General features: G+C 36.1%; 1 protein-coding gene and 1 pseudogene across 1 annotated transcript in view; both read left to right on the top strand.

The window, feature by feature from the left end:
• Fam120c (family with sequence similarity 120C) overlaps positions 1 to 17823 on the top strand; it is a 362539-nt gene that overhangs the window by 156185 nt on the left and 188531 nt on the right. The gene's annotated exons all lie outside the window — the stretch shown is intronic.
• On the top strand, positions 2368 to 3635 carry LOC105741161 (annotated as a pseudogene).

Genomic DNA, 17823 nt, shown 5'->3' with positions numbered 1-17823 from the left:
GATTATTCTTGTGCTGAATTTCTGGGATCTTGACTATTATATGTCTCGCTGTGTTTTTCATTGGGTTGAGGTTCCTTGGCGTTCTGTATTCTTTGGGTACCTGAATGTCAGATTGTTTCGTCATATTTGGGAAGTTTTGTGCTATTACTTCTGCCCATATTTTTTTAATGTCATGTGTATTGACTCCTTTTTTCTCATTGATGCCTATTAGTCTCACATTGTTCATCTTTGCATCATCTTGCAGGTTTTGGATTATTCTTTCCTGTATCCTCTTTGTTTTTAATAGATCCTTTCTTACCTTTTTGCTAGCTACACCAGCATCTTGAAGATCTGAAACTCTTCACCTTCACTTAAACGGTTTTGTAAGCTTGTGATTGAGAGTTTACTTTCCTCTATATCTCTTGGACTTTGCTTCATGCGATCTTTTTCTTTCCTGTATTGTTCATTCAGGGAATCTGTCATTTTTCTAATCTCCTCTATTTTTTTTTATCAATTTCTTCTTTAGAAACAGTTAGAAATTCTTTTACTGCTGTGTTTTTTTCAGATTGGGTTTCCTGCCTATGTTTCTGTAGTTGCTTCTTTTCTTCATCTGCTATGAATTCTGAGAGGCTTTTTTTTTGTTTCAGAAAAGAATTGCGCTCTGATTTCCTCTCTATCTTTCTGCTGTTGCTTATTTACTATTGACGCCATTAATTCATGCATTTGAGTTGAGCTAGTATCCTCCGCACTTTTTCTGGGTGGGCACTGGGTTTCTTCCATATGTTTCTGCATTTTATTCTTTAGTGCAGATGTTATTAATTCAGGGATTTCTTTTTTCATTTCCAATCTGAGATCTTCTACATCTTTCTGCAGCTGTTTCTTTATTACGGAGGCTGTTGATTCATTGCTTTCAGTTGTGTGATTTCCAATTTTTTCTGTGTTAGTGACCTCTGCACTTGCTACGGGTGGGCTTGGGTTCTGAACTTGCATTTTGTTCCTTCTCGTCATCTTGTGTAGCACTGTCTTCTTCCCTTTGTTGTAGATCTTTGCTGTAGTTATAACCTTTGCACGTGCTGAAGTTCAGGTGCAGCTCTACAAAGTTTGGACTTATCCAGCTGCATCTGGCTTCGGTCTGGCTGCTGTGCTCAGCTCCTTCCCGCTGTTGCCCTTAAGAATGAACCTGTTTTGCCCCTGTGGCGAGATGTTCTGCTCCTGGACTAGCTGGTTGGATCTTTCCTTTATGCTGTTTGCAAGGATTGCAGCTGCAGGATTACACCTCAGGCGTGTATGCCAGTCCTGAGCTGTGCCAGATCTGGGCTAGGACTGGGTCTGGGGGCTCCCGGAACTTGGCAGAAAATCCTCTTCTGCGGGCGGCGTTGGGGAGCCACTGCGGAGTGTTGGGGGTAGCCCAAGGGTCTGGGAGAGGGTCCAGCCTGCGCTGTGCCTGGGCTAGGACTTGTCCTGCTGGCGCAGGGTAGGAGGAAGCTCTCCGCACACTCACCAGACCTGGGCTAGAGCAACAGAAGTTTTAAAGAAAACTGCAAGAGCTATAGAGAAACTCTCTCAAGCAGAAAAAGAAAAGATGCTTAAAATCAAAGGTATTAGAGAAGACACAGGTAAAAGAATACATGAGCTTAGAATAATTATAGAAAGAAAAACTGCCCAACATAGTAAAAAAAAATGGAATCCATTAAATACAACAGATTAGAGATTCAAGAAATTAAACCTCCATTTTGAAAGTATATGCAACAGACTGAATAGAGAGAATAGAATATCAGATCTTGAAGATAAAATTGTAGGTAATGACCACAGAAAGAAAGATATATTTTCCTGATTTTGGCCCTGGGTAGAGTCCTTTATTCCAATTAGCCATTGTTCTAACTAGACTTAGGGCCAGCTTACCTCACCACAACTACAAAAGAAAGATATCTTTAAACTAGCAAGGTACCATGAAAAATCAACCCCAAAACTACAAGATGACTCAAAGAAGATTAATATTATATATGGTTGGGGTCAGTGAGAAAGCTAAAGACAGCACAAATGACATAAACATATTCTTCAAAGAAATAGTGGCAAAAAAAGAAAGAAATAGTGGCAGAAAACTTCCAAGCATGGATAGAGAATTACCATACAAGTAAATTAAGTATGTAGAACTCCAAACTCTGGGGCCGGGGAGATGGCTCAATAGAATAAGCGCTTCCCTGGCAAACGCCAGAGCATGAGTTAAATTCCTGGTTCCACAAAACAAACAAAAACAAAAACAAAAAAAACAAAAACAAAAAAAAAACAGAAAAAGAAAAATGAACTCCAAACTCTCATGACCAAAATAAAAATACGCCATGACATATAATAAGATTCCACTGCCCAACCTTCAGCAAAGTTGCTACAATGTTCTCTCAGGTGAACATAGTTGGGCTGTCAGCCTGGGCCTTGAAGCTACAATGGATCCAAGTCTGAAATATGGCAACTTTGAAAGAGATTACCAGGCAACTAAAGTCAATTAGAAACATCCAGAAAATTACCAAGTCTATGAAAATGTCAGCAGCAGCAAAATATGCCCGAGCTGAGAGGGAGCTGAAACCGACTTGAATATATGGAATAGGATCTTTTGCTCTGTATGAAAAAGCTGATATTAAAGTACATGAAGACAAAAAAGAAATGTGATCCTTGGATCTAGGGCTTTGCGGTGCTGTTTATTCCTCAGTTGCTAAACAGATAAAGAATGAGGTGGCCACACTCATGGCTGCTGGAGAAGAGGTTATGCCTGTTGGAATTGGTGTTCGCATTAGGGACATACTTTCCGGGACTCATTCTGACCAGTTTCTGGTGACCTTCAAGGATGTGGAAAGATTTCTTTCTTTCTTTTTTTGGTACAGTGATCAAATTCAGGACTTTTTGCTTGCCAGGCAGGCACTTATGCAACTGAGCTATTACCCTGGCCATTTTGTATTTGTATATGCAGAATAGTTAGAATAGATATACAGCTAATTTGCTTAATTCAGTGAGAAGAAAGATTTGAACTAATAATGTTTGGACAGGATATTCTGTCTGCATCTTGTACTATGGATAACCACTAAGAAGATAACAATGTACAATGTATTAATTATTGAAACTGTTCTATTAATCAGTTTTGAAACTGTCTCATTAATATTTGTTTCTCTTCTGTTTATCAATAAAACTTTGAAAAAAAATATTTGTTTCTCAATAAAATAAAAAAAATTTAAAAATGATATGGGAAGAAAACTCTCTATTTTTGGAGATGTGTCTGTTATTGCTCTTACTCAATTCTGGATATGAGTTTGATGAGACCTCTGTCACCTTTAATTGATTTAGGTCTGTTATCCTCTATAAAACAGAAAAGAGTCCATCTTTTCTCTTAATACCATTGCAAATCCTGAGAACATGAGCATCTGTGATGATACTGACACTGAAGTGATGCACAATTACTAAGAGTACAGTCTGACCAATATCATCCACTACTCCCTGAAGAATCCTTCACCAGCGAGCAAAGCACTAGGATGACGGCAATGGACAATGCCAGCAAGAGCACTTTTGAGATGATTGATAAATTGACTTTGACATTCAGTTGCGCTAGCCAAGCCATCATTACCGAAGAGTTGATTGAAATCATCTCTGGTGCAGCAGCTCTGTATTAATGAAAATCAAGTTCCATCCTCAGACAAGAGGTGAAGGAAAATTCAGCAAGCTTATTTTGTTTAGAGCTTACTACTGTCTTTGTTGGAAGAAATGTGGTCCATTGTTTGAATTACTAAAGAAAGAATGATGTGTATAAATTATCTTACGATAAATAACTTACAATAAAAAAACAAGATTCCAGAAATTCAGCACAAGAACAGAATGTTACAAGCTGTTAGAGAGAGAAACAGATTGCCTATAAAGGAAAGGCTGTCAGAATCACAGCAGACTTCTCAACACAAATCATCAAGTCAAGAAGAACTTGGAGTGAAGTGTTTCAAGTCCTGAAAGAAAACAACTTCCAACCCGGATTGACATATTCTGCAAAGCTATCTTTCAGAATCAATGGAAAAATAGATAACTTCCATGACAAAGAACAACTGAAGAAATTCATGACCACCAAACCAATCATACAAAGAATACTGAAAAATATACTAGATAGAGATAAAAATGTCCACAATTCCAAGAACGACAACAAAATGAAACCACCCAGCAGGGCAAGCATTTGAGCAGAGGGTAAAAGCACAGAATCAATAGTCAGAAAATATCATGACAAAGATAAGCCAGTACATATCAGTTATCACAATATAAATGGCCTCAATTCACCAATCAAAAGAAACATGGCAGAATGGATCAATAGATAAGGTCTATCAGTATCCAGTATACATGAAACACATTTAACTCTCCAAATTCATAGACTGAAAGGCAAAAGATGGAGAACAATCTTCCATATAATAGGAATGCATAATGAACCAAGGGCATCCTGTTCGCAATGTGAACTTCAAACCAAAAATGATCAAAAGGGATAAAGAAGGTCACTACATACACTTGTTAGGGGAAAACTGCAAGAGGAAAAGATAATCATAAATGTATATGTACCGAATAAGGGAGCACCCTAATATAAAAGAAAAATATTATAGGCAAAAATCAAATAATTAATGACACAACTGTAATTAGAGAACTTAATACCCCATTGTCACAAAAAGATCAACTAAATTAAAAAAATCAGAAAGCAATATCAGAACTTAACCAAACCTGTGAACAAAGGGACTTAGTGGCTGTTTTCAGAGTGTTTCACTGATCATCATCAGAATATACATTCTTCTAGGCACATGGGATGTTCTCTAAAAAGACCATATATGAGCCCACAAAATATGACTTAAATAAATGCAAAGGAATTGAAATTATCCCACATTTACTATTGGACCAGACTGTAATAAAATTGGAAATTAATGTTAAAAGAAACCACAAAAACTCCATAAACACATGGAAATTAACACCAGTCCACACAACCAATGGATCATAGATGAAATTTAAAAAGAAAATCATATCTACAACTAAGCAAGAAAACAGACACAGCATACTGAAACGTATGGGATGCAGTGAAAACAGTCCTAATAGGGAAATTTATAGTGGTGAATGTTCACATCAATAAAACAGAATGAGCACAAATAAAAAACCTGGTGTTGCACTTAAACTTTCTAGAAAAAGAAGAGCCCAAAGCCCGTACAAGGGAGGAAATTATAACAGAGAAGAAGTTAACACAATGTAGATTAGGAAAACAATATAAAGAATTATCTAATTGAAGCATTTACCAAATAAACTTAAAGAATAAATAAAATTGGTCAAACCTTAGCCAATGTAAGAAAAGAAAGGACTCAAATTCATCCATTGAGGAATAAAAAGGATGAAATCACTACAGATCCTGTGGAAATTTAGAAGATCATCATTATTTACTTCAGAAATCTTTATTCTCATAGGACAGAAAACACAGAAGAAATGAATAGATTCCTAGATAGATATGAATTACCAAAGCTGAATCAAGATGTAAAAATTCTGAATAACACTCACCAACAAGAAAAGCCATGGTCCTTCTGATGAGTTCACTGCTATGTTCCACAAGAAATTCAGAGACATTTAATACCAATACTCCTCCAACACTTAAAGTGAAAGGGAAGCAATACTCTCTAACTCTTTTGTGAAGACAAATATTTCCCAGATAGCAAAACCAGAAAATGACTCAAACAAAACAGACAACTATAGGCCAATCTCCCTAAAGAACATGGATACAAAAATCGTCAATAAGATACTACTAAACATAATGCATCAAATCATCAAGGAGATTGATTATACACCATGACAAAATGGGATTCATGCAAGGAATGCATGGATGGTTCAATATACGCAAATCACTAAATATAACACCATATAAACAGAGCCAAAGAGAAAAACTGCATAATTCATAATAAAAATCCTACATAATTGGAATAGATGGTCTTTATCTCAATCTGAGAAAAGCCATCTATGACAACCTACCAGCCATTATCACACTAAATGGACAAAAGCTAAAAGCTTTTACTCTAAGATTAGGAATAAGACATGGATGTCCACTATCACCATTCCTATTCAGTGTTGTTCTGGAAACATTGGCCAGAGCAATTACACAAGAGAGAGAAAAGGAGTAAGGATAGGAAAGGAAGACTCGAAATTATCACTATTTGCAGATGACATAGTACTTTACATACATAAAAGGCTCCCAAAACACCACCAAAAGACTACTAGATTTAATAACCAAATTTAGTAGTGTAGCTGGATACAAAGTCAACACTAAAAACATCAATAGCATTCTTTATACAATCATCAAACTTCAAGAGAGAGAAATTATGTAAACCAAACACTTTACAATAAAATCCTATGAAATGAAATACATAGGAATCAGTCTAACAAAGGAGGTAAAATATCTATACATTTAAAATTGCAATACTCTGAAAAGGGAGATTGAAGAAGATATCAATGTAGATATTCCTTGCTCTTGGATCAGAAAAACCAACATAGTGAAAATAACCATCCTCCCAAAATTGATGTACCATCCTGATTAAAATACCTTTAACATACTCACAGACCTAGCCAAAAGATTCCTAAAATTCATTTGAAGCCAGGAGACACTGAGAATAGCAAAAACAATGCTGGGAAACAGGCAAGGCAGAAGTATCACAGACTCTGACTTGAAATTCTACTACAAAGCCACTGTGATAAATTCAGCACAGTACTGAAAAAAAAAAAAAGACCTGAGAATCAATGACACAAAATAGAAGATACAGATGCAACAACAAACACAGTCAGCCACCATGTTTTTCACAAAGGAGCAAAACATGTTCACTGGATAAAAGATAGCTTTCCATTTGCCAAAGACTAACACTAGACTCATGTCTATCACTGTGTGCTAAACTAAAGTCAAAATGGATCAAAGATCTAAATATTTCTTACACTTCTTCTTTTTTTTGGAACCAGGGATTGAACTCAGACCCTTGCACTTGCTGGGGAAGCACTTATTCTACTGAGCCATATCCCTGGCCCCCAAAGATCTAAATATTGAAAACAGAAACACTGAATCTACTAGAAGAGAAAATAGGTAGCAATCTTGAAAATATAGGTGTAGGTAGACTTCATGAACAAAATCTACACTGCATAGGAAATATTCCAAAGAATCAACAACTGGGATTTTATCTTATTAAAAAGCTTTTGCAGGGACAGTCAAATAGCTCAATGGATTAAAACACCTGTAAGCAGGTACAGGGGCCCAGGGTTCGCTCCCTGGGCCTGCTGTGCCAAGCCCACCCCTGGGGTGCACTGAGACAGTGATTGAGACTAGGTGTGGTGATGCACACCCGTAATCCCAGCACTTGGGAGGCTGTAAACAGGGGGATCACTATGAGTCCGGTCTAGTAGTGAGACACTGAACATCCTGTATACCCTTCCCTAAAATAAAAAAATGTCTTTGCACATCAAAAGAAATCAGAGTCAAAAGACCACCCATAGAGTGCAAAGTTATATCTAGAATATGTAAAGAATTCAGAAATATCAGGCCCTCCAAATATAAAGACCCAATGCAAAAATGGGCATCTGAAATGAATATGTACTTCTCAGATGAAGAAATACAGATTCAAAATAAATATATATAAAAAATGTGCAACATCATTGGTCATTCAAGAGATGTCAATTAAAACAGCACTGACATTCCATCTCACTCCAGAAGGAATGGCTGTTATCAAGAAATCAACCAATAACTAATGATGAAGGTGATGTGGGGAAAAAGAAACCCTTGATGGAAATGTAGACTGGTGCACCTACTGTAGAAATCAGTGTGTAGATTCCTGAACAAACTAGGATTAGAGGTCCCATTTAAATGAGCTATTCAGCTTGTGATTATTTTCCCAGAAGAATTAAAATCATCATACCATGGTGATATATGTGTACCCATGTTTATAGCCACACAATTTGTAATAGCTAAATCTTGAAATAAACCCAAGTGCCAGCAACCGAGGAATGGATAAAGAAATGTGGTATTTTCATACAATGGAGTACTACATAGAAGGATATCTTAGTTTTACAGTTAAATAATTTCACCTTTAAAATATATTTATAAGTGAAATCAGCCCTGTATGTGTAAGCATCGTATTGGCTCCCTACAGAAGCTGAAATAGTAAATAAGAGTCAAAATGAACAATTGTTATTAGGAAATGTGAAGAAACTTCAAAGGGAAAGAGAAACTACAGATAGCAAAAGGAGAAAAGACAGGTAAAGGAAAAGTATGTATCTATCTCTGTGTATATAAAAATACACTCAAAATTGTTAAGATCACTATACTTCTAATTTCTTTTAGTTCAGTGGAAGGAAACCTTTGTGCTTCTATTGTTTGGTCAACTATTCATGCCTGTATCTTGTAATCTGTAAAACCTCTTGAACATAACAATAAGCAACATACTAGCCATTATTACTCTTCTCCTGTCATATTTTGAAATTTTGTGTCATTGTTTTTATTATTTTTTCTCTTAAAAATATCCAGGCCTATAAAGAATGATAAACGTGAAGCATTTATATTTAAGGGGATGCCACTTGAAGATATACTCAAGTGAAATAAACCAAACACACATGTGTAAATATCATATAGTCTCCCTAGTATAAGAACTCAAAAGAAGAAATACAAATAGAAAGGTATAACAGAATTAAAAGGAAAGCAAGAACTTGGGGATTAGACAATAAAGAGAAGACAAGGAAAAAGGCTAGGAAACATGACAGAGGCAAAGCCATACATTTATACACACAGGATGGGTAAGGCAATGATCCTAAGAAACATCAGCAGGTTTTTGAAACTAGCAGTTAATTGATAGGATTCTCACGCTGACTAACTCTATATACTGATACTTGTGAACTAAACAACTGCACTGAAAATAGCGATGTGTAATAGTAGGTTCATGCTTGGAATGCCTGTCACTCTGTTCTTCTAAATACGTACTGCTTGTCATGACATGCCAGTTGCTGCTATGAAGTCTCTCCGGTAGATGGTTGTTTTATTTTTAAAAGGTTTAATAAATGAAAAAAAGGGACAAGAAAAAAATGTCACAGGACTGTCCTGCTACAATGCTGTATATATGGTTAGATTTCTAAATTTCTGTGTAAAAATATGTAATTGTTTATTCCTATTTTTAAAATATTTTTAATTTTTTTCTTCATATTCTGTAGGGACTTAAAGGTTAACATATCAATACTTGATGGAAAATACCTGTTACCTGTTATGCTGTTTGATATTCAGACAGATAGTTAGGTTGCACCCAACTGCATATGTTGCAGGGTAATAATATACTTCTCTTCTGGAGGGATGACAACCTATGTTTGTGACCAAAAATTAAAGAAAAAGAAGGATTGTAAGGACAGCTAACATTTTGGCCCTAGCCTTTCAAGGTCAGTGAAGACTCAGGACATAGGAGAACCTATACTGTTACATCATGTAACTCAGTTTTGTCCCAAATTTTCTGATCAAGGCGATTATGGGGCCACAGAGGAATATGATTGATGATCTAGAGTGTGCCTAAGGAGAGTCACATGGAGAGACTTTCTCTTAAAAATATCCATGGATTATTCAGGCTTTCACAGAGAGCAAATTTTTCAAGCAATGGCCGTGACTCATCTACATGACTGACACTGACAAAGGATCTACAAACTGCGGTACAGAGTTTCAGGAAGTATCCTGAGGGTACTTGAGTGAATTTATCAGATACAAAATTTACATTTCTTGTTATATAGATCTTGCTTTATCTTGGTCTTAACCATCCAGCAGGAAGTTAAAAAAAAAAGAGGTATAAGGAGTGAAACCATTTTGGTATGCTGGGCTGCAAAGGACTCAGGTCAACAACTTCTGACTTTGCCAGTCCTGTGGATGACCCACTACTATAATGGACTACTGGACTATATTGGAGTATTTTGCTGAATTCATGCACCTACAATATTTAAATGACAATGGAATATCCTTCTCTGACAAAACCAAACAAAAAATGGGGATACAAGTGAAGGACCATTTTGTATCTGTATATACAAATTAGTTAGGATAAATATACAGCTACTTTCTCTTAATTCAATGAGAACAAAGATTTGCACTAATAGTGTTTGGACAGGATATCATGTCAGCATCTAGTACTATGACAATATGCAATGTATTAATTATTAAAACTGAATCAGTTTTAAAACTGTCTCATTGCTATTTGTTTCTCATTAAAATTATTTTTAAAAATGAGAAGGAAAACCTGGGATGAGGAAAAGGACCAAAGAATGGAGAAAATATATATTTATGTATATGTTTGGGATAGCTTAGATAATTGTACTCTTGATGTCTGCTGGTCTATTAAAGGGAACGATTAATGCTTAATTTTTTTCTTCTCCTTTTAAATTTCTTATAACTTTTTTTTTTTTACCAATTTTGCATGCTTATACCTGGCAATCTAAACAACTAATTTGAAGATAACATTATGCAATACAACAATCATTGTTAAATTCCTATTATTTTGTTCAGTGACATTCTGTATCATTTCTAATGCTTTTTAAACCATTATGTATTCCCTTTGAAAATAAAAAATATCTGACTATTAAAAAAAAAATCCAGGCCAGCCTAAGAAACTTAGCAAGTCCTTGTCTCATAAAAGTTTTGGGTGTTAGTAGAGCTTATGTATAGGTTTCCTGGATTCAATCTCCAATTGAAAAAAGAAAAAAACAAAACACAAACAATTATGCAACGTGGCCAGGTAGGGTTAATTCCATTGTTGCAAGGCTGACTCTGCATGCTGGTAAAACTTAACAACTTTTACATGATGAAAACATCTGCTGTCAGTGGGAGCAGTAGGTAGGCCCCCTTGTACCATGACTACCAGTGCCCTCTTGTGTCTGGAATGTGGAGCCCATTGAAATGATTTTCCTATGAGACTGCTTTTTTTTTCTGGAACTGGGGATTGAACTCAGACCTTTGTGCTTGCCAGGTAATGACTCATCCTTGTAGTTGAGACTGCTTCTTGAGGTGCATCATTGAGGCTGTGTATTTTAAAATAAAATGTTGGGACCAAGGAGAAAGCTCAGTGGAATAAGTGCTTGCCTGGAAGCACAAGTTCATAAGTTTGATCCCTGGTACCACCAAAAAATAAAAAATAAAAAAATAGAATGTTGACATATTTCTATTTCTGAGCTTCTGATGGATGGGGTTTTGCTGGATTCTGAGATGTCCTAAAGCATCTTTCTTCTGTCTGAACAAAATATTTGCTTTTTCATTTATTTTAGTTTTCAATTTTATAGAGAGTACAAAATAATACTAAAATAGAAAATTTTTAAAATTTTAATTGTATGGTCATTGTATGTCAAAAATTTCATAACAACAGATGGTCTTAATTTATAATTAAAGCAGAAAAATTACAAGTGATGCAGAATTTCACTTAAGAAATTAATATGAATTTCACAATATTTGTTGGAATGCATAGTATTATCTTCCAACCTGTTATTCATATTACCAGATATGTGCATGCAAAATTGGAAGAAGAAAGAAAAAAAAGAAATATATACACAAAATTAAGAGAAAGAAAAGAAAAACAATTGAAAAAAGGAGACAAAACAAATTAAGCATTATCTCCTCCATTCCATAGACCAAGAGAAATCCACAGTGCATTTGTCCAAACCATCCTGCTTACATAAATTGATAAATCTCTTTCCCCCCACTCCCTCTCTGGTCCTCCTCAACTCAATAACTCTTTCCTTTTTCACAGGTTCATTCCCTTTTCCCAGTATCTATTGTACCCTTTAGATTCCATTTTCTCTTTCACGTTCTCACACTGAGGAGACAATACGATGTTTACACATGTGGGTCTTATTTATTTCACTTAAGAGTATGGTCTCTAGTTGCATCTATTTACCAACAAAGTCTCAAATTATCCTCTTTTATACTTGAGTAATACTCCATTATGTAAAAACACCACATCTTCTTTATCCATTGCTCAGTTGATGGAAATCTGGGTTGTTTCTAGGATTTAGCTATGACAAATTGTGCTGCTCTAAACATGGGTACGCATATATCAACATGATATTATGTTTTCAGTTTTTCTGAAAAAATACCCAGCAGGGGAATAGTTGTTTTGAATGGGATCTCCAATCCTAGTTGGTTTTTGTTGTTGTTGTTGTTGCATTTTTTTAGGACAGGGTCTATAGGATCTCACTGCGTAGATCAGACTCATTGTGATCCTCCTGTTTACCGCCTCCCAAGTGCTGGGATTACAGGCGAGTGCCGCCATGCCTAGTCTCAATCTCAGTTTCAGCACACCCTGGGGGCGGGGCCAGCATGGCTGGCTTAGGGATCGAACTCCCGGCCCCTGCGTCTGCCTAAGCAGGTGCTTTAATCTACTCAGCTATTTGGAAAGCGCTCTCCATCCAATTCTAGTTTCATAAGGAATCTCCACAATGATTACCATAAGCAGTTCTACCAGTCTGCATTTCCACCAATAGTGGAAAAGTTTTGCATAGCCTCTCCAGCATTTATTATTGGCAAACATCTTTATCTTAATAATTCTTTCTGGTGTGAAATGGTATCTCAGTGTTGTTTTAATTTACATTCTCCAATGACCAATGATGTTCAACATTTTCATGTATTTTCTCGCCATTGGTATTTCTTCATCTGAGAAGTATATATTCATCTAACATGTGCGATTTTTTTTACCATAATTTTATTGTTAAACAAATAGCAATGAGAGAGTTTCAAACCAAATTGCTAAGACAGTTTCAATAATTAACACATTGCATACATTCTTCCCAGTGGTTATTTGCTTTACAAGATGTGGACATGATATCCTATTTACAAACAATTTTAGAACAAAGCTTTCTAGTCACTAAGAGAATGTAACTATATATCTATCCTAACCGTTTTGAATACACAGATATAAAATGGACATTCCACTGTATCCCCTTGTTGTTTAGTTCTGTTAATTGAAGAGTACAGGTGTGTTAACTCAGCAAACTATTCTAAAAGAGTCCAGTAGTCCATAACAGTATTGGGTTTTCCACTTCACTGGCAATGTCAGAAATTGTTGACCTGAGTCCCCTATAGCTCAACATAACACCATGGCTCTACTTCTTATACTTCATTTTTATACTTTTTTGCTGGATGGTTAAGACCAAGATAAAGCAAGATATATGCAACAAGAGTTGTAGCTTTTGGATCTGATAAGGTCAGTCAAATCCCCTCAGGATTTATCCTGAGATCCTGTACCTCAGATTGTAGATCCTTTGTCAGTGTCAGCCATGTGGATAAGTCACAGCCACTGCTTGGCCAATGTGCTCCCTGTGAAAGCCTGAGAGAATGTTTTCTCTCCTTGTGACTCTCCTTAGGCACACTCTACATCATTGATCACTTTCCTCTGTGGCCCCATAATCTCCTTGATCAGAAAATTTGGGACATTACTGAGTTACGTGATGTTACAGTAGAAGTTCTCATATGTCCTGAGTCTTAATTGACCTTAGAAGGCTAGGGACAAAATGTTGGCTTTCCTTGCGGCCCTCCTTTTTCTCTCATTTTGGTCTGCAAACTTAGGTTGTTAACCCTCCAAAAGAGAAGCTTATTGTTTTTGCCATACAAATTAGGCTGTTAAGCTTAACCTCACTATCTGTCTGAATATCAAACATCTTAGACATAAAGTGGAACAGGTATTTTTCATCAAGTATTGATATGTTGAACTTTAAGTCCCTATGGAATATGATGAAAAACATTTAAAAATTAGAATATATTTTAAAAATAGGCATACAGAATTATATAATTCTTATGTTTACACAGACGACCAGAAATCTAACGATATACAACCTTGAAGTTGGACAGTCCCACAACATTCCTTTTCCTGTCTCGTGCCTTCATTTACCACCCCCTTCTTTTTGAACAATCATCTACCCGAGAGACAGCACAGCAGCAACTGGCATGTCATGACAAGCAGCCCGTATTCAGAAGACCAGAATGACAGACACTGCAAGCATGAACCTACTATTACATTTTGCCATCTTCAGTGCAGTTGCTTAGCTCACAGGTGTCAGTATATATAGTTAGGGTTACACTCTTTCCAATTAATTGCTAGATTCAAAAATCTTCTGAAGATTCTCAGGATCATTGACTTGCCCATCTTCCACATATGGCTTCCCACTGTCATGTTTCCTAGCTCTTCTCCTTTCCCTCTCTTAATTAGTCCTCGAGTACTCGCCTTCCTTTTACTTGTATTATACCTTTCTGTTTGTATTTCTTCTTTTGAGTTCTTATACTAGGGAAACTATACAATATTGACTCATGGGTGACTGGTTTATTTAACTTATGTGTATATCTTCAAGTGGCATCCACTTCAATATAAAGGCTTTGAGTTTATCATTCTTTGTAGATGAGTAATAATCCATTGTATAAAAATGCCACATCTTTTACATCCATTCCTCAGGTGATGGGCATCTTGGTTGTTTCCAAGGTTTGGCTATCACAAATTGTGCTGCTGTAAACAAAGGCACACATATATCACTATGATATGATGTTTTCAGATCCTCTGGGAAAATTCCCAGTAGGCAATAGCTGGTTTAAATGGGATTTCCAGTCCTAGTATTCTAAGGATTCTGCACACTGATATCCATAACAGTTGCACCAGTCTACATTACCACCAACAGTGGAGAAGGGTCCTTTTTCCCCACAGTCTGTCCAACATTTGTTGTTGGGTGATTTCTTTATGATAGCCATTCTTTCTGGGGTGAGATATCTCAACGTTTTAATTTGCATTTCACGGATGGCTAGTGATGTGGAGCATTTTTTCATATATTTATTTGCTTCTTTAATTTCATCCTCTGAGAAGTGTGTGTTGTCTCTAATGCCCTTTTCCGGACTGGATCTTCAAATTTTGGGGCCCTTGTGGTTTTTTAGTTCTTTATATATTCTAGAGAGTAGACCTTTGTCTGAGTACTTATTTGTCATGATTTTTTTCCAAATTTGTGGGTTGTCTTTTCACTTTGTGATTTCTTTTGATGGGAAAGAACTTCTGAATAAACGCAGGTGCCAGTTGTTATTTCTTTCAAGTGTTTCCCATGCGATTTGATTTTTGTTCATGAACTCTTTGTCTACCCCTATGTCTTCAAGAGTTTCTCATACATTCTATACCAGGAGGTTTAGTGTCTCTGTTTTAATGTTTAGCTCTTTAATCCATTTTGACTTTAGCTTAGTGCATGGTGATAGACCTGGGTCAAATTTTATTTTGTGGCATGTAGAGAGCCAGCTTTTCCAGCACCATTGGTTAAAGAGGCTATCTTTCTTCCAGTGAGGATGTTTGGCCCCTTTGTCAAAGATAAGGTGGCTGAGTGTGTTTATAGGGGCTTCAGCATCTTCTACTCTATTCCATTGATCCTCAGGCCTATTTTGTTGCTAGTACCATGGTGATTTTATCACAGTAGCCTTGTAGTATAATTTCAAGTCCGAAATTGTAATGCCTCCTGCGTTTGCTATTCTGGGTCTTTTCTGGTTCCAAATAAATTTTAGGAATGATTTCTCTAGCTCTGTGCGGTATGTTGATGGCAGTTTCATAGGGATTGCATTAAATCTGTACAACAATTTTGGGAATATGGCCATCTTCACAATGTTGTTTCTTCCAATCCATGGAATATCTTTCCATTTTCTGAAATCTTCTACGATCTTTTTTCAGAGTACTGTAATTTCCCTTGAACAGATCTTTCACTTCTTTAGTTATATGAATTCCAAGTTATTTCATTTTCCTCAGTGCTATTGTAAAAGGTGTTGTTTTTATAATTTCCCTCTCAGTGTGTTTGTTATCTGTGTAGAGGAATGCTATTGACTTTTGGGTATTGGCTTTGTAACCTTTTATGCTACTGAATTTCTGTATTAATTCTCGTAGCTTCTTGGTGGAGTTTTTTGGGTCTTGCCAGTAAAGTATCATGTCTTCTGCAAATAATGATAATTTAACTTCTTTTCCTATTCTTATTCCTTTTATTTCTTTCTCTTGCCTAATGGCTCTATCTAATGATTCCAGAACTATTTTGAATAGGAGTGGTGATATAGGATATCCTTGTCTTGTACCAGATTAAGAGTAAAAGATATCAGTTTTTCCCCATTTATAATAAGGAGGCATTACAATTCTTGACTTGAAATTATGCTACAATAAAATCAGCATGATACTGTCAATGAAATAGATCTGAGGATCAATGGAAAAGATTAGAAGATGCTGACGCCCCTTCGAACACACTCAGCCACCTTATCTTTGACAAAGGGGCTAAATATACTCACTGGAGGAAAGATAGCCTCTTTAATAAATAGTGTTGGAAAAACTGGCTCTCTACATGCAAAAACTAAAATTTGAACCAGGTCTTAAACACATAGGGGTAGTCAAAGAGTTTATGAACAAAAATCAAATCACATGGGTAACAGTTGAAAGGATTAACAACTGGGACCTGCTCTTACTGAGAAGTTTTTTCACATCAAAAGAAATCACCAACAAAGTGAAAAGACAACCCACAAATTTGGAAAAAATCATGACAAATAAGTACTCAGACAAAGGTCTGCTTTCTAGAGTTTATAAAGAACTAAAAAACATTAAGGCCCAAAAATTTAAAAACCCAGTCCAGAAATGGGCATCTGAAATGAACACACACTTCTCAGAGGATGAAATTAAAGAAGCGAATAAATATATGAAAAAATGCTCCACATCATTAGCCATCCGTGAAATGCAAATTAAAACAAAATTGAGATATCTCACCCCAGAAAGAATGGCTATCATAAAGAAATCACCCAACAACAAATGTTGGTGAGGCTGTGGGGAAAAAGGAACCCTTCTCCACTGCTGGTGGGAATGTAGACTGGTGCAGCCATTATAGAAATCAGTGTGAAGAGTCCTTAGAAAAATAGGACTGGAAATCCCATTTAAACCAGCTACTTCCCCTACTGGGAATTTTCCCAGAGCATCTGAAAACATCGTATCATAGTGATATATGTGTGCCTGTGTTTATGGCAGCACAGTTTGTGGTAGCCAAACCTTGGAAACAACCAACATGCCCATCACCTGAGAAATGGATGAAAAGGATGTGATATTTTTATACAATGGAGTATCACTCAGCTACAAAGAATGATAAACTCAAAGCATGTATATTGAAGTGGATGTCACTTGATGATATACTCATAAGTGAAATAAACCAGACACACATGGGTAAATTTCATGTAATTTCCCTAGTATAAGAACTCAAAAGAAGAAATACAAATAGAAATGTATAATACAAGTAAACGGAAAGCAAGAACTCAAGGACTAATTAAGAGAGGGAAAGAAGAAGAGCTATGAAACATGACAGTAGGAAGCCATACAGTTATATGTTAAGATCGGTAAAGCAGTGATCCTGCGAATCTTCATAAGATTTTTGAATATAGCTGTTAATTGGAAAGATTCTCCCCCTGACTAACTATATATACTGATACCTGTGAACTAAGCAACTGCACTGAAGATGGCAATTTGTAATAGTAGGTTCATGCTTGCAGTGTCTGTCATTCTGGTCTTCTGAATTTGGGCTGCTTGTCATGACATGCCAGTTGCTGCTGTTTTGTCTCTCGGGTAGAAGATTGTTCAAAAAGAAGGGGGTGTTGAATAAAGGCAGGAGACAGGAAAAGGAATGTTGTAAAACTGTCCTACTTCAAGGTTGTATATCGTTAGATTTCTGGACTTCTGTGTAAACATAAAAATTATAATTCTGTATGCCTATTTTTACAATATATTCTAATTTTTAAATGTTTTTCATCATATTCCATAGGGACTTAAAGTTCAACATATCAAT

This window comes from Octodon degus, unplaced genomic scaffold, assembly GCF_000260255.1.
Source record: "Octodon degus isolate 3935 unplaced genomic scaffold, OctDeg1.0 scaffold00314, whole genome shotgun sequence".
Classification (NCBI taxonomy): Eukaryota; Metazoa; Chordata; class Mammalia; order Rodentia; family Octodontidae; genus Octodon; species Octodon degus.
This window is presented reverse-complemented; position numbering and strand designations above follow the sequence as displayed.